Source organism: Miniopterus schreibersii, assembly GCF_964146895.1.
Source record: "Miniopterus schreibersii genome assembly, chromosome: 2".
Classification (NCBI taxonomy): domain Eukaryota; kingdom Metazoa; phylum Chordata; class Mammalia; order Chiroptera; family Miniopteridae; genus Miniopterus; species Miniopterus schreibersii.
The window spans coordinates 172,581,367-172,599,453 of NC_138102.1; the positions used below are offsets into that span (position 1 = coordinate 172,581,367).

An 18,087-nucleotide genomic window follows, 5' to 3' on the forward strand; every position below is an offset into this window, starting at 1 on the left:
TATCTCTAGATAGTGTGCCCCTACAAGGATTAAATTCTCATTGCATATGAAAACACATTACAAGAAGTAATATCTTTGTGTAAGCAAATTTAACAGTTTCTGCTTGATTTTATTCAAAACAATATTTCTAGAAGAGAAAAATACAGTACCTTATTACTGCATGTTAAAGTCATATAATAGAGAATATTCTTGGAGAGACTTCCCAAAATCTGATAGACTGCCAAGTCCTTTAGCTAGGAACATTAAGTTATTAATCTGCAACTAATTACATCCTTTCACAGTTCATGGGCTTCATCATGTAGCCATAAAAATCCCTCCAATCAAAACTAAGAAACAGATAAGGCTTTTCTAAGAAACTCAAATGTCTCATGTTCTCCCTTACCCAACACCATTTTTTCATCCAAATTGTACCTCCTTTAATCTGACACCCTCCTCCTAGGGCTAGCTGCTTTCTTGCCCTACTCTAGGTCTCATTATCTGCAGGCTCAAAAGTGAATTCGTTATTTTTAAATTTTTTTATATGAGCTGGGTCAAGAAATACACTAAGTTACAATCTAATACACACATTAATTGAAACAAATTTCACATAGTAACAGTTTAATACTGTCTGACATTTTCTATTCTATTTCATTCTTTTAAAATGGTGATCATAACCTACTATAATAATTTCACAAAGCAAGCTATGACCCACAGTTTAACAAACAATATATAAGTACAATACATTGTGACCTAGTATTTATTCCAGGAATTAAGGTTGATTTAACATTCAAAAATCAACTAATGTAATTCACTGTACTAAAAATAAAATCACATAATGATCTCAACAGAGGCATAAAAAAGCATTTGACACAAGTCAACAATATACATGGAAAAATAACTTTCAACAAATCAGAAAAAGGACTTACCCAACATTACAAAGAACATCTACGAAAACTCTGTAGTACTCTCAACAATAAAAACATTTTTAAAATATAAAAAAAATCATAATTATGAAAGACTTTAAAATGCTTTTCCCCTAAGACAGGGACAAGGTAAAGATGTCTGCTCTCACCACTTCTATTCAAAACTGTATTGGAGGTTCTAACCAACACAATAAGGCAAGAAAAAGAAATAAAAGGCATCCAGTCTAGAAAAGAAGTAAAACTGTCTTTTTCCCTAGACAACATGATTATCTTTGGAGAGAACCCTACAGAATCTTAAAAAAAAAAAGCTACTGGAACTAATAAATGAGTGTAGCAGGTTACAGAATATAAGACCAGTTTAAAAAAATTAAATCAACTGAAGGGACACAGAAGCAAAATAAAAGAACTCCTAACAGCCAAGGCTGGAACAATTTGAACAACAAAATAAAATATTATTGGATTATAACCCAAACTATAAAATAAATATACATGAGTCTACACAGATATAAACACGATTGAATAAATAACTGGGAGAGAACATATAACTTTCCCATGCAGAAAATTTCCAAATTACGTATGTAGATATTCCAAGCTCAAGGAAGTGGAGCAAAACTCTCCACTCCCTTTGTGTGCGCTGGATATAGTACGTCCTTCCAAAGCATACAGTATGAAAGTGGGGTAAAGAACAACTTTACAGTGGATAACCTGACAAACCTGACACCAGCCAGGTGATCAGGGTCAGCATCAACAGTAAGACACACTGATGTTGTACAACTGATATAACATATTAAAAATGCACTTAACCTCTGTAGTCTTCTTGCCAAAAACTCATAACCCCATTCTAATCACGAAAAAAAAGTAGACACATCCTGACTGAGAGACACTGAACAAAGTATCTGACCAATACTATGCAAAATTCTCAAGATCATCAAAAACAAGGAAAGTTTAAGAAACTGTCATAGCCAGGAGGAATCAAAAAAGACACAATGACTGAATATGATGTGGTATTCACAGTGGAATCCTGGAACAGAAAAAGGACATTGGGTAAAAAACTATAGGAATTTGAATAAAGTATGGGCTACAGTTAAAAATAATTTATAAATATTGGTTCACAATTGTGACAAATGTACCATACAAATAATGCTAATAGGGGAGATGGGATGCATGGTATATGAAAACTCTCTGTACTATCTTTAAAACTTTTCTATAGCCTTGGTTGGTGTACCTCAGTTGGTAGGGCATCATCCAGTGCATGGAAAGGTTGTTGGTTTGATTCCCAGTCCAGGCACATGCCCAGGTTGCAGGTTCAATCCCCATGATTGATGTCCTGCTCTCACATTGATGTTTCTCTCTCCCTCTCCTCTCTCTTTCCCTTTCTCTTCCTCTATCTCTAAAAATCTTTAAAACACACACATACAAAAAAACCCACTTTTCTGTAAATCTAAAAGTATTCTAAAATAAAAATCTTATTTTAAAAAATCATTTAGCTGCATATGGAAGGTGTATGCAAATTTCACCCAATAAAAAGTATCAATTGGCCCTGACTGGTTTTGCTCAGTGGTTAGAGCGTCGGCCTGCAGACTGACGGGTCCCGGGTTCGATTCTGGCCAAGGGCACGTACCTCCGTTGCAGGCTCTATCTCCAGCTCTGGTCGGGGCTTGTGCAGGAGGCAACCAATCAATGTGTCTCTTTCACATCGATGTTTCTCTCTCTCTGTCTCTCCCTTCCCCTCTCTCTAAAAAGCAATGGAAAAAATATCCTCCGATGAGGATTAAAGAAACAATCAAACAAACAAAAAGTATCGATTGTGTTTCCTTATCTCAGCAACAAACAATTAGAAACTGAAATTTAAAAGTACCACTTACATTAGCATAACAAGTATGAAATTTTTAGGGATAAATTTGACAAAATGAGTACAAAGACTTACATGTTGAAAACAATAAAATGTTTCTGAGAGAAATTAAAGACATAAATAAATAGAGAAATAAAACTACAGTAGATCAGAATACTCAATATTGTTAAGATGTCAAATCTTCCCAAACAGATTTACAGATTGCAAGCAAACATCCAGAAGGATTTTTGATAGAAATGACAAAATTATTCTAAAGTTTATATGAAAATGCAAAAGAATTAGTATGTCAAAACAACTCAAAACAACTCTGAACAGAGTTGGAGGCCTTGGAAAACCAATTTTAAGACTTATGATCAATGGAACAAAACAGAGTCCTGAAATAGAGCCAAATTTAGTCAGCTAGTTTTCAACAAAGGCGCAAAAGCAATTCAATGAGAAAAAGTATTTCAATAAATTGTGTTGGAACAATTGTATAGCCATATGTAAGAGGGAAAAAAAAGAAGGAACCTTGATACTTCACGCCATAAACAAACAAAAAAACTCTAAATGGATCACAGACTGAACTCTAAAAACTGAAACTATAATACTATAACATATAAGAGAAAATCTTGGTGATCTTGAGCCTGATCAAGATTCCTTTAGTGAAACAACAACAAAAGAGCACAAATAATAAAGAAAAATATCAATAAAATATACTTTATCAAAATTAAAAATTGTGCCCATCAAAAGACACTGTTACTAAAGGATAAGCCACAGACTAGGAGAAAATATTTATAAAACCTGTTTGAAAAAGGACTTGAATCTACAATATAAAAAAAAGTCTTACAATTCAAAAATAAGACAACTCATTAATAAAACAGGCAAAATATTTAAACAGACCTTCAAACCAAAAAAGACATACAAATGGCAAATATGCATATGCGAGGTCTCCCCGCCCCCCTCCCCCATCCACTCTCTCTGAAAAACAATGGAAAAATATCCTCGGGTGAGGATCAAAAAAAATTTTTTTTAAAGAAATTACTTTAAGCGAAGTAAAAAACAAACTGAGTATAGCTATAGGCAGCCTTCATACTAGCAAAAAATATCAAATGATTTTAGAATTTGAGCACTAACTAGTTCCTCTAAATCCAACGTCCTCATTTTATAATAAAGAATGGGAGGCCCGGAGAGGTTCAATCAACTGCTCAAAATTACAGCAAAGCAGAGCCAAAACTATAATCAAATTTGTACAATTTTAAGTTAAAAGGTATTTTAGGATCAGTTACCATTCCATTACCATACTGACCAATTTTCGATTCAATAATATTTTGGGATCAATTACCATTCCCTTATCATAATGACCAAATTTCAATGCAACTGAACATTTACTAGGCATTATCAGAGTATATGGCAACTCTCACCCTAAATGTCAATTTGTGAGGCTTATTAAATATTTAAGGCATAAATATTATTTTTTTAAAAATGAAACCTACAGTGTTAACGGAACAAGGATCAAGGAAGGTACGCATATGATAAATTACTTTCTTTCTAGCATTCTCAATTTACAGAGTTTGTTTGGCTTGGTTAGTTTTGTAATATGCACGTGGAGAAAAATCAACCTATCTTGTCTAACCAGTTTTTCCACAAAAACATTTAAAGAATGGAAGAGGTTCAAATTTGGCAGCCTGTGAGCTATGTTTTACCCACAGATATGTTTTGCATGGCCTGCATAGTTTTTTAAAAAACCTGAATTTGTGGCTAACATTTAAAATGGGTGGACCTTTGCCCTGGCCAGTGTGGCTCAGTCGGCTGAATGTTGACCCATGCACCAAAAGGTCTCCAGTTCGATTTCTGGTCAGGGTACATACCCAGGTTTCGGGTTCGATCATCAGTCGGGGTGGATGCATGTGGGAGGCAACTGATTGATGTTTCTCTCTTTCTTCCTCTCCTCCCACCCTGTTCCTCCCTCTCCCTCTCTAAAATCAATAAAAACATATTTTAAAAAAACAAAACTGGGTGGACCTTATATTGAAATCTGGGTTTCTGAATTTTTGACACATACAACCTTCACGGCAAAAACTGAGCACTGATTATAGTCTTGGGCAACTTAGATATAATAAGACATAATTACTGCTTTCAAAGACCTCAGTTTATCATTAGAGACAAGCACATAAACAAATCACTGCAGTACATTAAGTTCTTACTATGTGCCAGGCACTATGTGACAGATATGACAATAAAAATTAAATAGGATAAGATAGATAAGATGGAGGCACATGAGAAGAGGTGATCAATTATGTTAAAAAGAATACTGCTTTGGGAAGGCTTCAAGGAGGAGGCAGCACTTCAGCTGTTTTTAAGAATTTTTTTTTTAATCCTCACCAGAGGATATTTTTCCCCCCACTGCTTTTCAGAGAGAGAGGAAGGGGAAGAGAGGTAGAGAGGGAGGGAGAGAGGGAGAGAGAGAGACACATCTACTGGTTGCCTCCCACACCCACCTTCCCACCGGGGCCTGCAACTGAGGTACATGCCCTTGGCTGCAATTGAACCTGGGAACCTTCAGTCCGTGGGCGGATGCTCTAACCACTGAGCAAAACTGGCTAGGGCAAGAGTAAGAGTTTTTAAGAATAAGACTAAGGTGAATAGGGCAGAAGAGGCCATTTCAAGCAAAGCAGCAGCATGTTCCAGGTTAAGGGTTCACATACACTAGGGAAAGATTAAGTATAAGGCATCAGGTAGCTTGGAAAGAAATGATAAGCCTTGAAAGATAAACTGAAGCCAGATCATGAAGGACTCTTGTTATCCCACGTCAAGAAATGTGGGTTCCATCCTACACCTTAGTTTTGTTTCCAAAGTGCCACTAAGAAGACTGCTCATGATTCAACCCAGGTGGGAGGAAAAATAAAAAGTTGACCCCTCTACTTACTGACTTAACTAGAGGAGCTCTACTTTTATCTACTTTATGCAGTGAAGTTCTACATTTTTTTTGGACAAAAAAATTCTGTTATAAACAAACTTTTTTTAAAAAGCTTAAACATGAGCCACTGGTAGAGGAAACAAGATGACAGTGTAGGTAACAGCTGTCCCCACCGCCTCCCGCAACCACATCAAAATTACCACTAAAATACAGAACCACCATCACTCAGAGCCTCCTGAAATCTGGCCATACAGAAGACATACAACCAGGGAACTGAAGAAGCACCAAGACCAGTAGGAGGGGTGGAGACGCGGGTGGATCAGGACTGAATCATGGAGATGAGGCCGCAGGCCCACACCTGGTGCTGCGGTTTAAACCGGGAGGGAATCTCGGCGGTGGGGGTTTCCCAGAGGAGTGAGGGGTTGTAGCCCCACATCAGGCCCCCAGCCCACAGCTCCAGGGCCGGGAAGAGAAATCCTCACAACCTCCGGCTGTGAAAACCAGCAGGGCCTGTCGCTGAGGGTCTCGGAGGCTGCGGGAGCCCCAGCAGCTCCTCTTAAAGGGCCTGCGCACAGACTCAGACACGGTCCCTCTGAGCCCAGCGTTGGGCAGCAGCTTGAAAGGACCTGGGACACTTGGGGAGGAACTAACCTGCCTGAAGTATGGGAGAGGTGGAGGGGCGGCTTCCTCCCAGGCAGAAGGGCTGGCAGAGGCCATTGCTCCTTAGGTGAGTCCTCCCCGCACACAGCGGCAGGCTGGCGCCATATTTGAATCGCCAGCACCTGACTCACACCTTTGGCCCCGCCTCGTGATTCCCAGAGGCCCCGCCCCCCCACCTGCAGCTCATCCAGGCCATTTCCAGGGGCTTTTCTGTGCCAATGGCCTCTCCAGCCTCATGCTTAGGACTTTCCTAAAATCTCTCAAACAAGCAGCAGCGGGCCCCATACAGCTAGAAAAGTGGCCCCAGGCCTGGCACTAGCGGCAGCCTGCAGTGGCTCATACCTTGGCCTCTCCTGGACACCTCCAAGCCCAGCACAAGTAGCAGCCAACTATGGTTTGCTGTGTAGCTCATGCTGGGTGGCCCTGGGCAAAGCACTGGCAGAGGCTGACTTTGCACCTCCCGGGAGGCCTCAGAGACAGTGCACCTGGTGGTCAGACTCAACCACGCTGGATTACAACCCTACCACATCCACGAGTGACACACTCAAGGGGCGCACTTGGTGAACACCAAAGCTCCACTGAAGTAAATCCTGCTCCATAGGGGTGTCTCCAGCACAGCAGCTCTTTGGCAGTAGTTGCAGCTGGTCCTCACAGCTGATTGGCCTGGGGGTCAATTCCTCCCAGTGACAACAACAGCAACCAAGGCTCAACTACAACAGGACAGTGCACACAGCCCACACAGGGGAGCACCTAGAAGGCCTAGCTCAGGTGACTGGGGAGGCTAAGCCACTGGGCCCTACAGGACACCTACTACACAAAGCCACTCTACAAATTCCAGGAGACATAGCAGCTCTACCTAATACATAGAAACAAACACCTGGAAGCAGCCAAAATGTGGAGGCAAAGAAACATGTCACAAAGCAAAGAACAGAAGAAATCTCTAGAAGAGGAACTTCTAGAACAGATACAGAGTTCAGAATTTTGTTTATACGGACGCTCAAGCATATAATTACAAAAACAACTGAGAAAATCGATGACATAATAAAGTACCAATTTGAAATGAATAATTACAGAAAACTTCCCCTACCTGGGGAAAGAAATTGACTTACAAGTCCGGGAAGCACAGAGGGTCCCAAAGAAGAGGAACCCAAAGAGGCCCACACTAAGACACATCATAATTAAAATGCCAAAGGTTAAAGACAAAGGGAGAATCTTAAAAGCAGAAAGAGAAAAGCAATCAGTTACCTACAAGGGAGCACCCATACAACTGTCAGCTGATTTCTCAACAGAAACCTTGCAGGCCAGAAGGGAGTGGCAAGAAATATTCAAAGTGATGAAAAACACAGAACTACAATCAAGACTGCTCTACCCACCAAAGCTATCATTTAGAACTGAGGGTCAGATAAAGAACTTCACAGATAAGAAAAAGCTAAAGGAGTTCATCATCACCAGACCAGCACTACAGGAAATGTTGAAGGGTCCTCTTTAAGAAGCTAATGAACAAAATAATCTGACGAACTAAATAGATCCAGAGATATTGACGCATGCAACAGACGATCATATTGCAGAGGAAAGAGGGAAGGGGGGTGGAGGGTGGGAAGAGATTAACCAAAGAAGTTATATGCATATATGCATAACCCATGGACAAAGTCAATAAGGGGGTGAAGGCCTGGGGGGGGGGGAGCGAGGTGGAGGGGGGCAATTGGGGGGTAAAATGGGACACCTGTAATACTTTCAACAATAAAGATAAATTAAAAAAGAAAAATGAGCCATTAAAAGATTTTTAGCAAGAAATTAAACGACAAGATTAGCATTTTGCAAAGATTTCTCTGGTAACAGTGCCAAGGATAAAAAAATAAAGTAGGAGACCAGAAGGGAACAAGAATAGTTAGTTGCAATAACTGATGCAAGAAATTATAAGTTAGATCTGGGTAATCACAACAGGGATATTCAAATATTATTTATATCTACTTTGTGCCACGTAGTCAGCTATGTGCTAGGTTTAGGAGAACAAAAATTCAAGAGTTCTTTAAATATAAAGGAATCATAATTGATTAAAATGAGAAGGGAAAGAAATTACCAAGGAATTAAGCTTGGTAGGTGACTTGAATCAATTCATGAATAGCTGTGGTTTAAACTCAGAATAAAACCATAACACCTCATCTTCAACAGGCTAAGTACAAACCAGGCCAAAAAAGATATGTTACACAGGTGCAATCTAGAAAAAGCAAAGGATAGGTTATGACTGTACTTCAGGAACAAAGGTCCCAGAGGATTTGCTAGAAGTATGTACAAAATCAGAACCATCTTCAAACGCTATTATAAACAAGTCCTTAACTATCAATATCCAGGTACCCAAATGACAGTCTGGAATCAAGGCAGACAAGAATACTGGAAAACAATACTTGTGTCATCATACCTATACATTTGCTAGCTAACATATGGCCAATAAGTTTATTAACTGTCCCATTACTCTCGTAGGATAGGTATGTAATGAGCTGTACAATTCCACTCATGGCCATCCTTTAATTATCAATTTCTTACTAGACTTTTAGAATAGGTTCAAAGCATTTATGTGGATACATTTTCCAAGCATTAGAAATGTTCAATGATATTGAGTTCCTAGGTTTTTCATTGAGTCCTAAATTGAAGGAATTTCAGTGACATTTCCACATGAATCTGATTTTATAACATAATTGCTTTCCCTAAAATGAATTTTAAAGAGGGACGGGGAGAGGAGAAAAAAAGAATGGGCTGGGGAGCCCTTACATTCTTCAAAAATGAATCCTGTTCTCACTGCTGTTCATGAGAGTTATTTCAATCTCCTTAATAAAGGTTATAAGTAACGTTAAGTACACAAAATAAAATCTTAAGTCCTTCCGTGAGAACGGATCGAAACATCCTCTTTATCAAAAGAGCCTTCATACCTCATTAATTATATTAGACTATGAAGCCTTTCACATTAAAGGATAGACCAAATGCTAATTACTATTTTCCGAGTATCTGACTCCAAACTATAAAATTCTTCTCTTGGCAACATCAAGAAGAGCTATTTGTAAGCATAAGTACATTGCCAAACCTTATATATTAGAAAAGACATTCTAAGAGATGAATTGTAGGAGCCTGTAGCTACAGTTTACAAAAAATGTAATCAGCATCTGACTACAACAATAAGAATTAGCAATTATCCTCCAAGTATCTTTAAAAAGGGCACAATAAGTGCTCGAATTTATAGAAAGAAAACAAAACCATGGGGAACAGATTTATTACCTGAGGGCAGGAAATTTCAGACAAAAGGTCCCTAATTCCTGGTGAAAGCAAGTAGTCAGTTGCCAGGGTTTCTTAGACTCCTCTGGTACTCATTTGGGTGATTATGAAATTCACAGCACACCAATCTCCACCACAGCCAGCAGGGACCGCTGCAGGGAATGGGTACACAGGGGGCACAGAAGGGAGCAAGTTTAAGGGAAGGAAGAGGAAAGGGATGATATGATAAAAATATTTAGCTGTGACTCACTTTTTAAAAATACAGTTGTATTTCACACTGGATTAACTGAAGGCAAACACTGCTAAAATTCTAAGATAAATTAACCACTTATGATTTTTTCATTCTCCTTACCACTGAAATTACTACTACTCTATTAAATTAATATGTATTTTTTACATTTTATATTAAAATGCTAATTAACAAAAATGAGATAGCTATATTGTACAAAAGTTATACAAAGACTGGACTCTATAATTCAACATTAAATGAAACTAATTAGGACAAGCACTCTAAAAGACACTATCTACAAATACGAATTGTCGAGTTAACTGTCAAACGGCCCAGCTAAAACTATAACCCTAACTTCATTTCACAGAGAATACCTATGAAACATTTCATAAAGTTACCAATGAAAAGTAACCCAAACACCAAAGAAAGATCCAGCATTAAACTACATCTGTATACTTACAAGTAAATTGGAAAAGTATAGTACTTATCAGGAAAAAAGTTTTGAATCTAAATGTTTTGGATATTAATCAACTTTTTAAACCAACCAAAAATGAATTGAGGGCAACCAATTCATGCCCTATATATCCTACATAGACCAATGTATTATAAATTTATTTCTCCAGTCAGCTAAATAGGTTTCTGAACAACTACTAGGCACCACAGTACTGTGGTAGATGTTAAAGTTACAATGTTGAACAAGGCAAGCAGTCACTGTCCTCAGAATTCAGAGCCTAACAGGATGATTCTGCCCTTGAAGAGATGACAATCTGCAAAACTAACAAATATGAAGCTTTTGTTTTATTAAAACAAACAATATATTTTAAGACCTAAAAAATTTCAAAATGAAGATGACCAGTGGAGTTAAAGTTGCCTATGAAAGATATACAAGTAAAATGAAGCCTAAGAGAATGCCCTATCCTGCAGGGACAAAGATAATTTGGCTGCAGGAAATAAAACGAAAAATGGGTGAAAGAGAGGAGGTGGGGAAGAAGTATAATATCGGAAAACAGTGAAAAATGAAATTGCAGCCAAATCTGGAGGACATAAGTCACCCTTAATGTCTCTAAATACCTGCCTTATTAAATACTCCATTGGTATGCACGCTATAGTCAGAGTAAAAAGATTTAATAACTATCCATTTTATATCACTAGCTGTAGTTTATGTGCTTGTATTTCATTATTGCTTTACAATTTTCTCTGGCACTTAGACCACCTCCATCTCACTGTCTCTACTACTTTTTTTAAAGTTGCAGACAGTACTCTGTGACTCTCTCAAAAAACTTATATTCCAGCTTAAATTCTATTTACTCACTCATCTACCATACTGTTGCCAGAAGACATTCCTAGCTCTTAATTTTATTTCTATATCTTATAGAACCTTCTTTAAGTACTGGTAGAAAAAAATTAATGAATGATTTGTCGATGAGGATATTTACAATATTTCTTAAAGACAGGATAAATCTTACATAAAATGGATGCCCCTTTTTATTTCACTTATATATAAAGTACCACAGCAGAAGAAAAATTTGGAGCAGTAATTCAATTTAATACCTAAAAATATAGTTTTACCAAATTTTAATATCTCCGAATTTTCTGGTATAACTACATTTATCCCTATTAATTCCTAACAATTACAAAAGGTTTACAAAGAGGCAACAGTAGATGAAAACATTTGATGCTATCCTATTAGTGACAAAAGAAACCAGAGATCCCTCTCTTAATGGCATTTTTGGGTAGAAAAAGAGTATATATACACATAAAATTAAGTCCTAAAGGATAGACGAATAAAGAATTCAAAATTTATACACTACATTCACTTTTTCTGGGAGAAGTCTCAAAATAAGTCAGAGAATTAACAGACCAGTAATGTTTAATGCCTGAAAAATCAAACAAACAATAAATTACTATATCTTGAATCATATTTGCTTCAGTTCTCAATTTTGTTTTAATAACTTGGTCTTGATATATAACTGTTCATAGTTCACTCATGGAAATAGTCATTAAGTCTTCTACTTATAACTCAGATTCAATCTGAGCTCCAGTCACTAATAGCAACTTATTAAATATCAATATTAAATAGAAATACTAAATTACCCATCCTAAATAATATGCAGAATTTAAAACATGTATAACTGATAAGAGGTCAACTTATTTAGAAAATGTTTACACTGTAAACTGTAGTATTGTGGCAAAGTGCTATATTGTAAAAAGTAATATTGCAAAAAAATTATGCAAGTAAAAAGAAATGGGTGGAGAAATTATGCTTCCACAACTTCAAAAAACTGCTGAGTCAAAGGATTCCAAAGTTATCAAAGAATCTCCTAAGGGATATTGCAGCAGTATGGTGAAACACCTAAGAGTAATAAGGGCAATGCTGAAAACTGAGTAAAAGAAAATGTAGCCATTAAGTGGGAACAACAGTATGAGCAGGCAGCATAGAAAAAATCAAATTAAAAGGGTACTGGATCAGTGACTTAACCACTCAATACTATCTGTCAAACTTTAACCTTAGGCAAGTGACACATCTCAACGTTTTAATAATTAGCTTCTCATAGACAGGAACAAGTCCCTTTGGATTCTAGAATGGTGATACTACAACATCCAGTGGACCTAAAGTTTTCAAATCAATCTCCTGAAAGTAACTTTTGCCAGAATCAATATCTGGTTTTATATGAGAATTAATGTGAAAGAAACAGGCACCTGCTCACTTTCGGATACTTCTACATAGTGCAGTTAATAACAAAAAAATTATAAAAATCCACCCCTTAAAATTATGTATTGCATAAACCAAAGGATAAACACACAAAAAACAATGACATTGTTGCCATACTAAAACATGTAGTGCAAATTAGTTCACAAATAAAAGAGATCTTCAAAGATATCTGAAAGGTATCCAAATTATGTATCCAAAACCACTCGGTCTTCTTCCATAAGCCTGCTCCTCCTGCAGTGTCCTCAAACTTAGTGAACAGCAACTCCACCTTGTCAGCTGCTTATGTCAAAAACTCTGGAGTCCTCCATGACTGCTCTCTTTCTCAATCACAATTTATCTGTCAACAAAATCCTCTAGTTCTACCTTCAAAACACATCTAAAACCTGAGGATATCTCAACAACTTCACTGCGTCCACCTAGGTCCATGCCAGTATCTTTCTCATCTAGATAATTAACACTTAATTGGGTTCCTGTTTCTGCCTTTGCCCTCCTATTATTTATTTCCCACATGGCTGCAGAGTGATCCTTGGCTCCAAGCTTTCCAGTAGATTCCAATCTCACTCAGGTAAAAGCCAAGTCATTACAAAGCCCAAGATCTGGCCTTTGATCTCATCTTCCTCTGCACACTTCACTCCTCAATCCACGTCACCTGTATCCATGGCCTAGATATATATCAAAAGCAAGCAAACTTCCACTTCTGGATCTTTGCATTTGCTTCCACCTCTTTCAGATCTCTTCCCAAATATCACCTTTTCAATTAAGGCTTCTGGAATCAACAGATTTAAAATTGCAAACCCCATCCCCACTTCCATGCACTATTTATGCCCCCTCCCCCCTCACCACAAACTGATACAATGTACTTCACTTATTTATTTACTATCAGCATCCTCTGATTAAAATGTAAACTCCACTGCCCTGGCCAGTGTGGATCAGTTGGCTGGAGCGTCGTCAACCAGTGCACCGAAGGGTTATGGGTTCGACTTCCAGTCAGGGCATATACCCAGGTTGAGGGCTTAATCTCTGGTTGGGGCGAGTACAGGGAGCAACTTATCGATGTTTCTCTCTCCCTTCCTTTCTCTCAAAAAAATCTTTTAAAAATAATCCCCAAATTTATAAAAGTAAATTTATTTATAATCCTAAAAGGGAACATTTAATTCAATTCCCCCCCCCCAGTTGCCTAATCCAAGTAAAACAAATCTCACTAATTTCAATGGCAGTATAGTTCTATAAATAGGTTACATTTAGTGATCCTACTCATGCTTATTATGCTAGAATGGGAATTACTGAAGTTTTCCAAGAGCTGAGACCATAGCTTACCCATCTTTGTATCTCTAATACCAAGTGCTCAAGACTTAATATACATAAACTCTCAAAAATTAGTGAGCTTTACCATAAAAGTGGAAGATGTAAATAATTAGCCTAGCAATAATTATATAAAATTATCATTTAAGAAAATAATTTGACAGTCTAAATAATCTATGTTGTATTTCCTTTTAAGAATGTCCAGTACAGGAATGATTATAGATCTAACACCATTCATCGCCAATTGCACACACCTTAACTTCAGCAATTCACTTCCAAGACCTTATCTGATACCATGTACTAAACCAGGTCTAGCCACCTCTAAAATCTTAAACTTAAATGTAACACTTTCAGATAAAACGTCCAATCCTTCCAGTTCTCTCATTTGTTTTTCTCAACTGCTCTTCCACCTAGATAAAATTTCCAACCCTTGGATGGTTCTTTCCTTTTCTCACCAGGCTATGGGCAGCTGCCCTCCTTCCTTCCACATGCAACCTAAGCTATCCTGTAAATACTTTGTGAGGCAATCTAAACTCTCTCATTACTTTGCCATTCAGTCACAAGATTCTGCCAAGTGTTCAAACCTCCCTGATCTCCTAAACAAATATTGCAAATACTTCCTTTCTATTTGTTCCTTCCCCTTAGTTTAGGGAGCATGTCTTGCTGAGATGTCAGGTAGTTTCTCCTACCTAGATGCTTGAAGCTAGCCTGGATCAAGTCCCTTTCCAAGTCTGGTTCTCTAACTTTCCCATAAATTCTGTGGGATACTGACCTCCTTTGAATACATCACTTTTCTGTTTAAGTTAATCAGAGCCCCTATGCAGACCCTGTATTTCCACCCCAGACAATTGCTCCTGAACCCTGGACTTCAAAAGGCAAACTAACAACCAGGCATCTTTGGTGATCATGTCTTCCTTTTGGCTGGAATTCCTTATTAGCAGTCACCTCCTGGGAAGAAGTTAAATTTCCTGAACATAGCAAACAAGACCCTCTGACATCTAATTTAGTTCAGTGCCTACTAAAGACAACAAGCCTGACTCAAAATACTACTTCTCTCTATGGCCATATCTTTGCTGTACCTATAATCCTTTGCCATTACTAATTGATCCATGGATATATAGAGCTGGGCCAAATAGATTCTCTCTCCCAAGAATCTGAAACTTGACAGGAAAGACCACAGACTGGGAGGTATGAGAGATGGGACAGCACCCTAAAGCAGTGGTTTTTAACCAAGAGCGATTTTGCCCCCAGGGGCAGTTAGCAATATGTGGAGACATATTTCATTGTCAAGACTGTGGATGTGCTATTGGCATCTAGTGGGTGGAGATCAGAGATGGTACTCAGCATTCTAGAATGTACAGGGCAATCCTTCACAACAAAGAATTATCTTGTCCAAAATGTCAAGAGTGCTGAGGTTCAAGAACTCTTCCCAAAAGGTTCCAGGAGCTAGCTAGTTCCTTCCCTTCCCCTTATTGTGTGACCTCACCACAATAGCTTTTGGGTACATTTACCTTATTACCGAAGTTAAACAGAGCAGGGTTTTGTTGTTTACAGACAAAATAACCTTCACTGACACAGTAACCCTAGTTGAATCACCTGACACACATGGGTACACTTTAAACCAGTTTCTCAACATCAAAATTATTTGGACAAATGCTTTATTGTGGCAGAATGCTGTGCAATGCTGTGCATTGCAGAATGTTCAGTAGCATACCTGGCCTCTAACCACTTGACCTCAGTACCCTTAAACAGCCCACCACCACCACCGCCCCAGTTGTGACAATTAGAAATGTCTCCAGACATTGCCAATTTCCCCAGAGGAACAAAATCGCCCTTAGTTGAGAACCACTGCTTTAAAGGCTCCACTCAGGTATGGTGTATGTCCTGCCAACTCCCACTAAGGTAAACTTTGTGCCCATTACAGTATGCCTGGACCCAGAGGGGAAGGGGAAGCATCTGTATCTGAATCGTCCCTATTCCTTTTCAGGTCCTGGCTTAAGTATACCCCATCTTCCAGCTTCTATTTCCCCCCTCTTCGCCTTTGCTTGAGTAGGCACGTACAAAAACAGTAAAAGATATTGAGGCCTTGAGCTGAAAGGTAGCGCCTGCTCTTATTTCCTTTCTGATACTTGTTATAACTTTTCCCTAGAACTTTCCATTCCCATGTGAAAAAAGACACTCCTAGGAAAGCTTCCAAAGCAATTTTGTGCCAATTACAATACAAAAGGTCGGGTAATTTTTCCTTCAAAGACTTCCTGTTTCACTTCTCTTAAAATTTAACAACTTCAGCCCAGCCGGGCATGGCTCAGCAGTTCAGTGTGGACCTAGGATCCAGACGATTGGGGTTCGATTCCCGGTCAGGGCACATGCCCAGGCTGAGGGCTCAATCAACGACTCTCTCATCATTGATGTTTCTGTCTCTCTCTCCTTTCCTCTCTCTGAAATCAATAAAGATATATTTGAAAAAAACAACAACTAACAACTCCAACCCCAACCCCACCACAAACACAAATGGCCTTCTCTCTCCCTCCCTCTACACCTGTCAGTTTCAGATCAGCTCCAAGTACACAAACTAATCTTATTAACAACACAAGACATGCTTGGGATAGAAACTAAACAATTAGGCAAGGAACAAGTTTATAGATTTAAACATCTCAAATAGTTCAGCATTTACTCAGATCCAGTTTCTCCAGGTAACATTGGTTTTGGTTTGAATCTTACTTCACCATGCTTCAATCTCAAGGCTCAGAGTAAGCATTCTCTTTCTCCCGTTGGGTTCCAGACAGCCTTCTTCCTTACTGGAAGACCCCCTATATATAAAGGGTCATTTTCCTAGTCCTTCCTTTCCACAAACACCACATTTATTCAATGATTCAATTACCCATTGCTTCCTGTAAACTACAATAATATTGGTGGCATAGAGTCTTGCCTCAGTTTAAAGAGCAATGTGAGGGAGAGTGAACTGATTAGTGCCACTCATCCATTCATTCCAAAGAATAGTTGTTGCCCTGGCCAGTGTGGCTCCATTGGGTGGAGAGTGGTTCCATGCATCAAAAGGTGGCGGCTTTGATTATAGGTCAGGGTACTGGCACATACCTGGGTTTCAGGTTTGATCCCTGGTCGGAGCATGTTCAGGAGGCAACTCTTTCTTTAGTTCTCGCTTTCTTTCTCTCCCTTCCTCTCTCTAAAATCAGTGAAAAGCATTTCCTCGGGAGAGGACTTTTTAAAAAAGCTGTTGAGTGTACATTATGCGAGACTCAAAACAAAAATCCTGCTGTCATAGAGTTTACATTCAAGTAGAGAAGACAAGCAGCAAATATATGCTATGACAGATGAGGATGGATGCTAGAGAGAAAAGCGTGGTCAGTCAGGTGGGGCCTCCTTGGAGAAGGCGCAGCGGTGGCATCCACCAGCCATATGAAATGTCTATTACGGAAGGTAACGTGCTTTAAGTATTTCCTGTCAAACTATTAAACTGTGTTCTAGATGATCACATTGATATAGTGACATCTTTGTTACTAGATAATTTGTAAAATTAAGCTTGTCCCAGGTAATTTCAAAAGTTCGTCGCTCCTTGAATATAATTTACCACCTTACTTCATCTACTGTCATCCTTTAGATTTATAAATAACACATAAAGATGACAGCAACAGCAGTAAGATCACCCAAGAATATAAACTTGATACTCTTCAGTCACCTGAGTTGTTTTGAAATATGAAATAACTAGAAACTCGAGTGTTTCAAAAACCTCATCTCGGAAAAAAAATCCTCATTAGTATTTACAACACAGACATTAAAAATCATACAAATTCTGAGTAAGTGGTTGCTGTCTACTTTGTGAAGGAAGCCATTCCCTTGGCTATAAATTTTTAAGAGTCCTACAAGAGAATGAAACTCTAATGCTCTACGGCACTCCCTGATTGAATGGCCCTTCCTCCCTTGCATCTAGAAGGAACTATGTACCATCATCCTCGGGAGAGTGAGAAAATGGACATTCAAATCCCTTTCTGTAGGTCTGAACATTCTGGTGGATCTAAGTATAAGAAAGCCTGAAGGACATCTGGTAAGTCAGACATTACCTAAATAATAAACACAAAGATAAAATCTTCTTCCAAAATATGCTATTCATGTGGGCCATACGCACAGTATTAAAAGAAACTTTTAAATTAGTGGTAATATTAAGAAGTGTATATTTTTGATGCTGCTATAATTTTTTACTTAAAACAAACAAACAAACAAAAAACTACGTTATATCTTATTCAATGT

General features: G+C 38.3%; 1 protein-coding gene across 3 annotated transcripts in view; it reads right to left on the reverse strand.

Moving 5' to 3' along the window:
- The window catches only part of BLTP3B (bridge-like lipid transfer protein family member 3B), a 64,450-nt gene that overhangs the window by 45,106 nt on the left and 1,257 nt on the right, over positions 1-18,087 (reverse strand). Inside the window, exon 1 of one of the 3 annotated variants that reach the window (XM_081130967.1) lies at positions 9,581-9,729. The exons of the other annotated variants lie outside the window; for them this stretch is intronic. The gene's annotated coding sequence lies outside the window, so the exon portion shown is untranslated. Of the gene's footprint in view, positions 1-9,580; positions 9,730-18,087 lie in introns of those variants that run through there. 3 annotated transcript variants of the gene reach the window in all.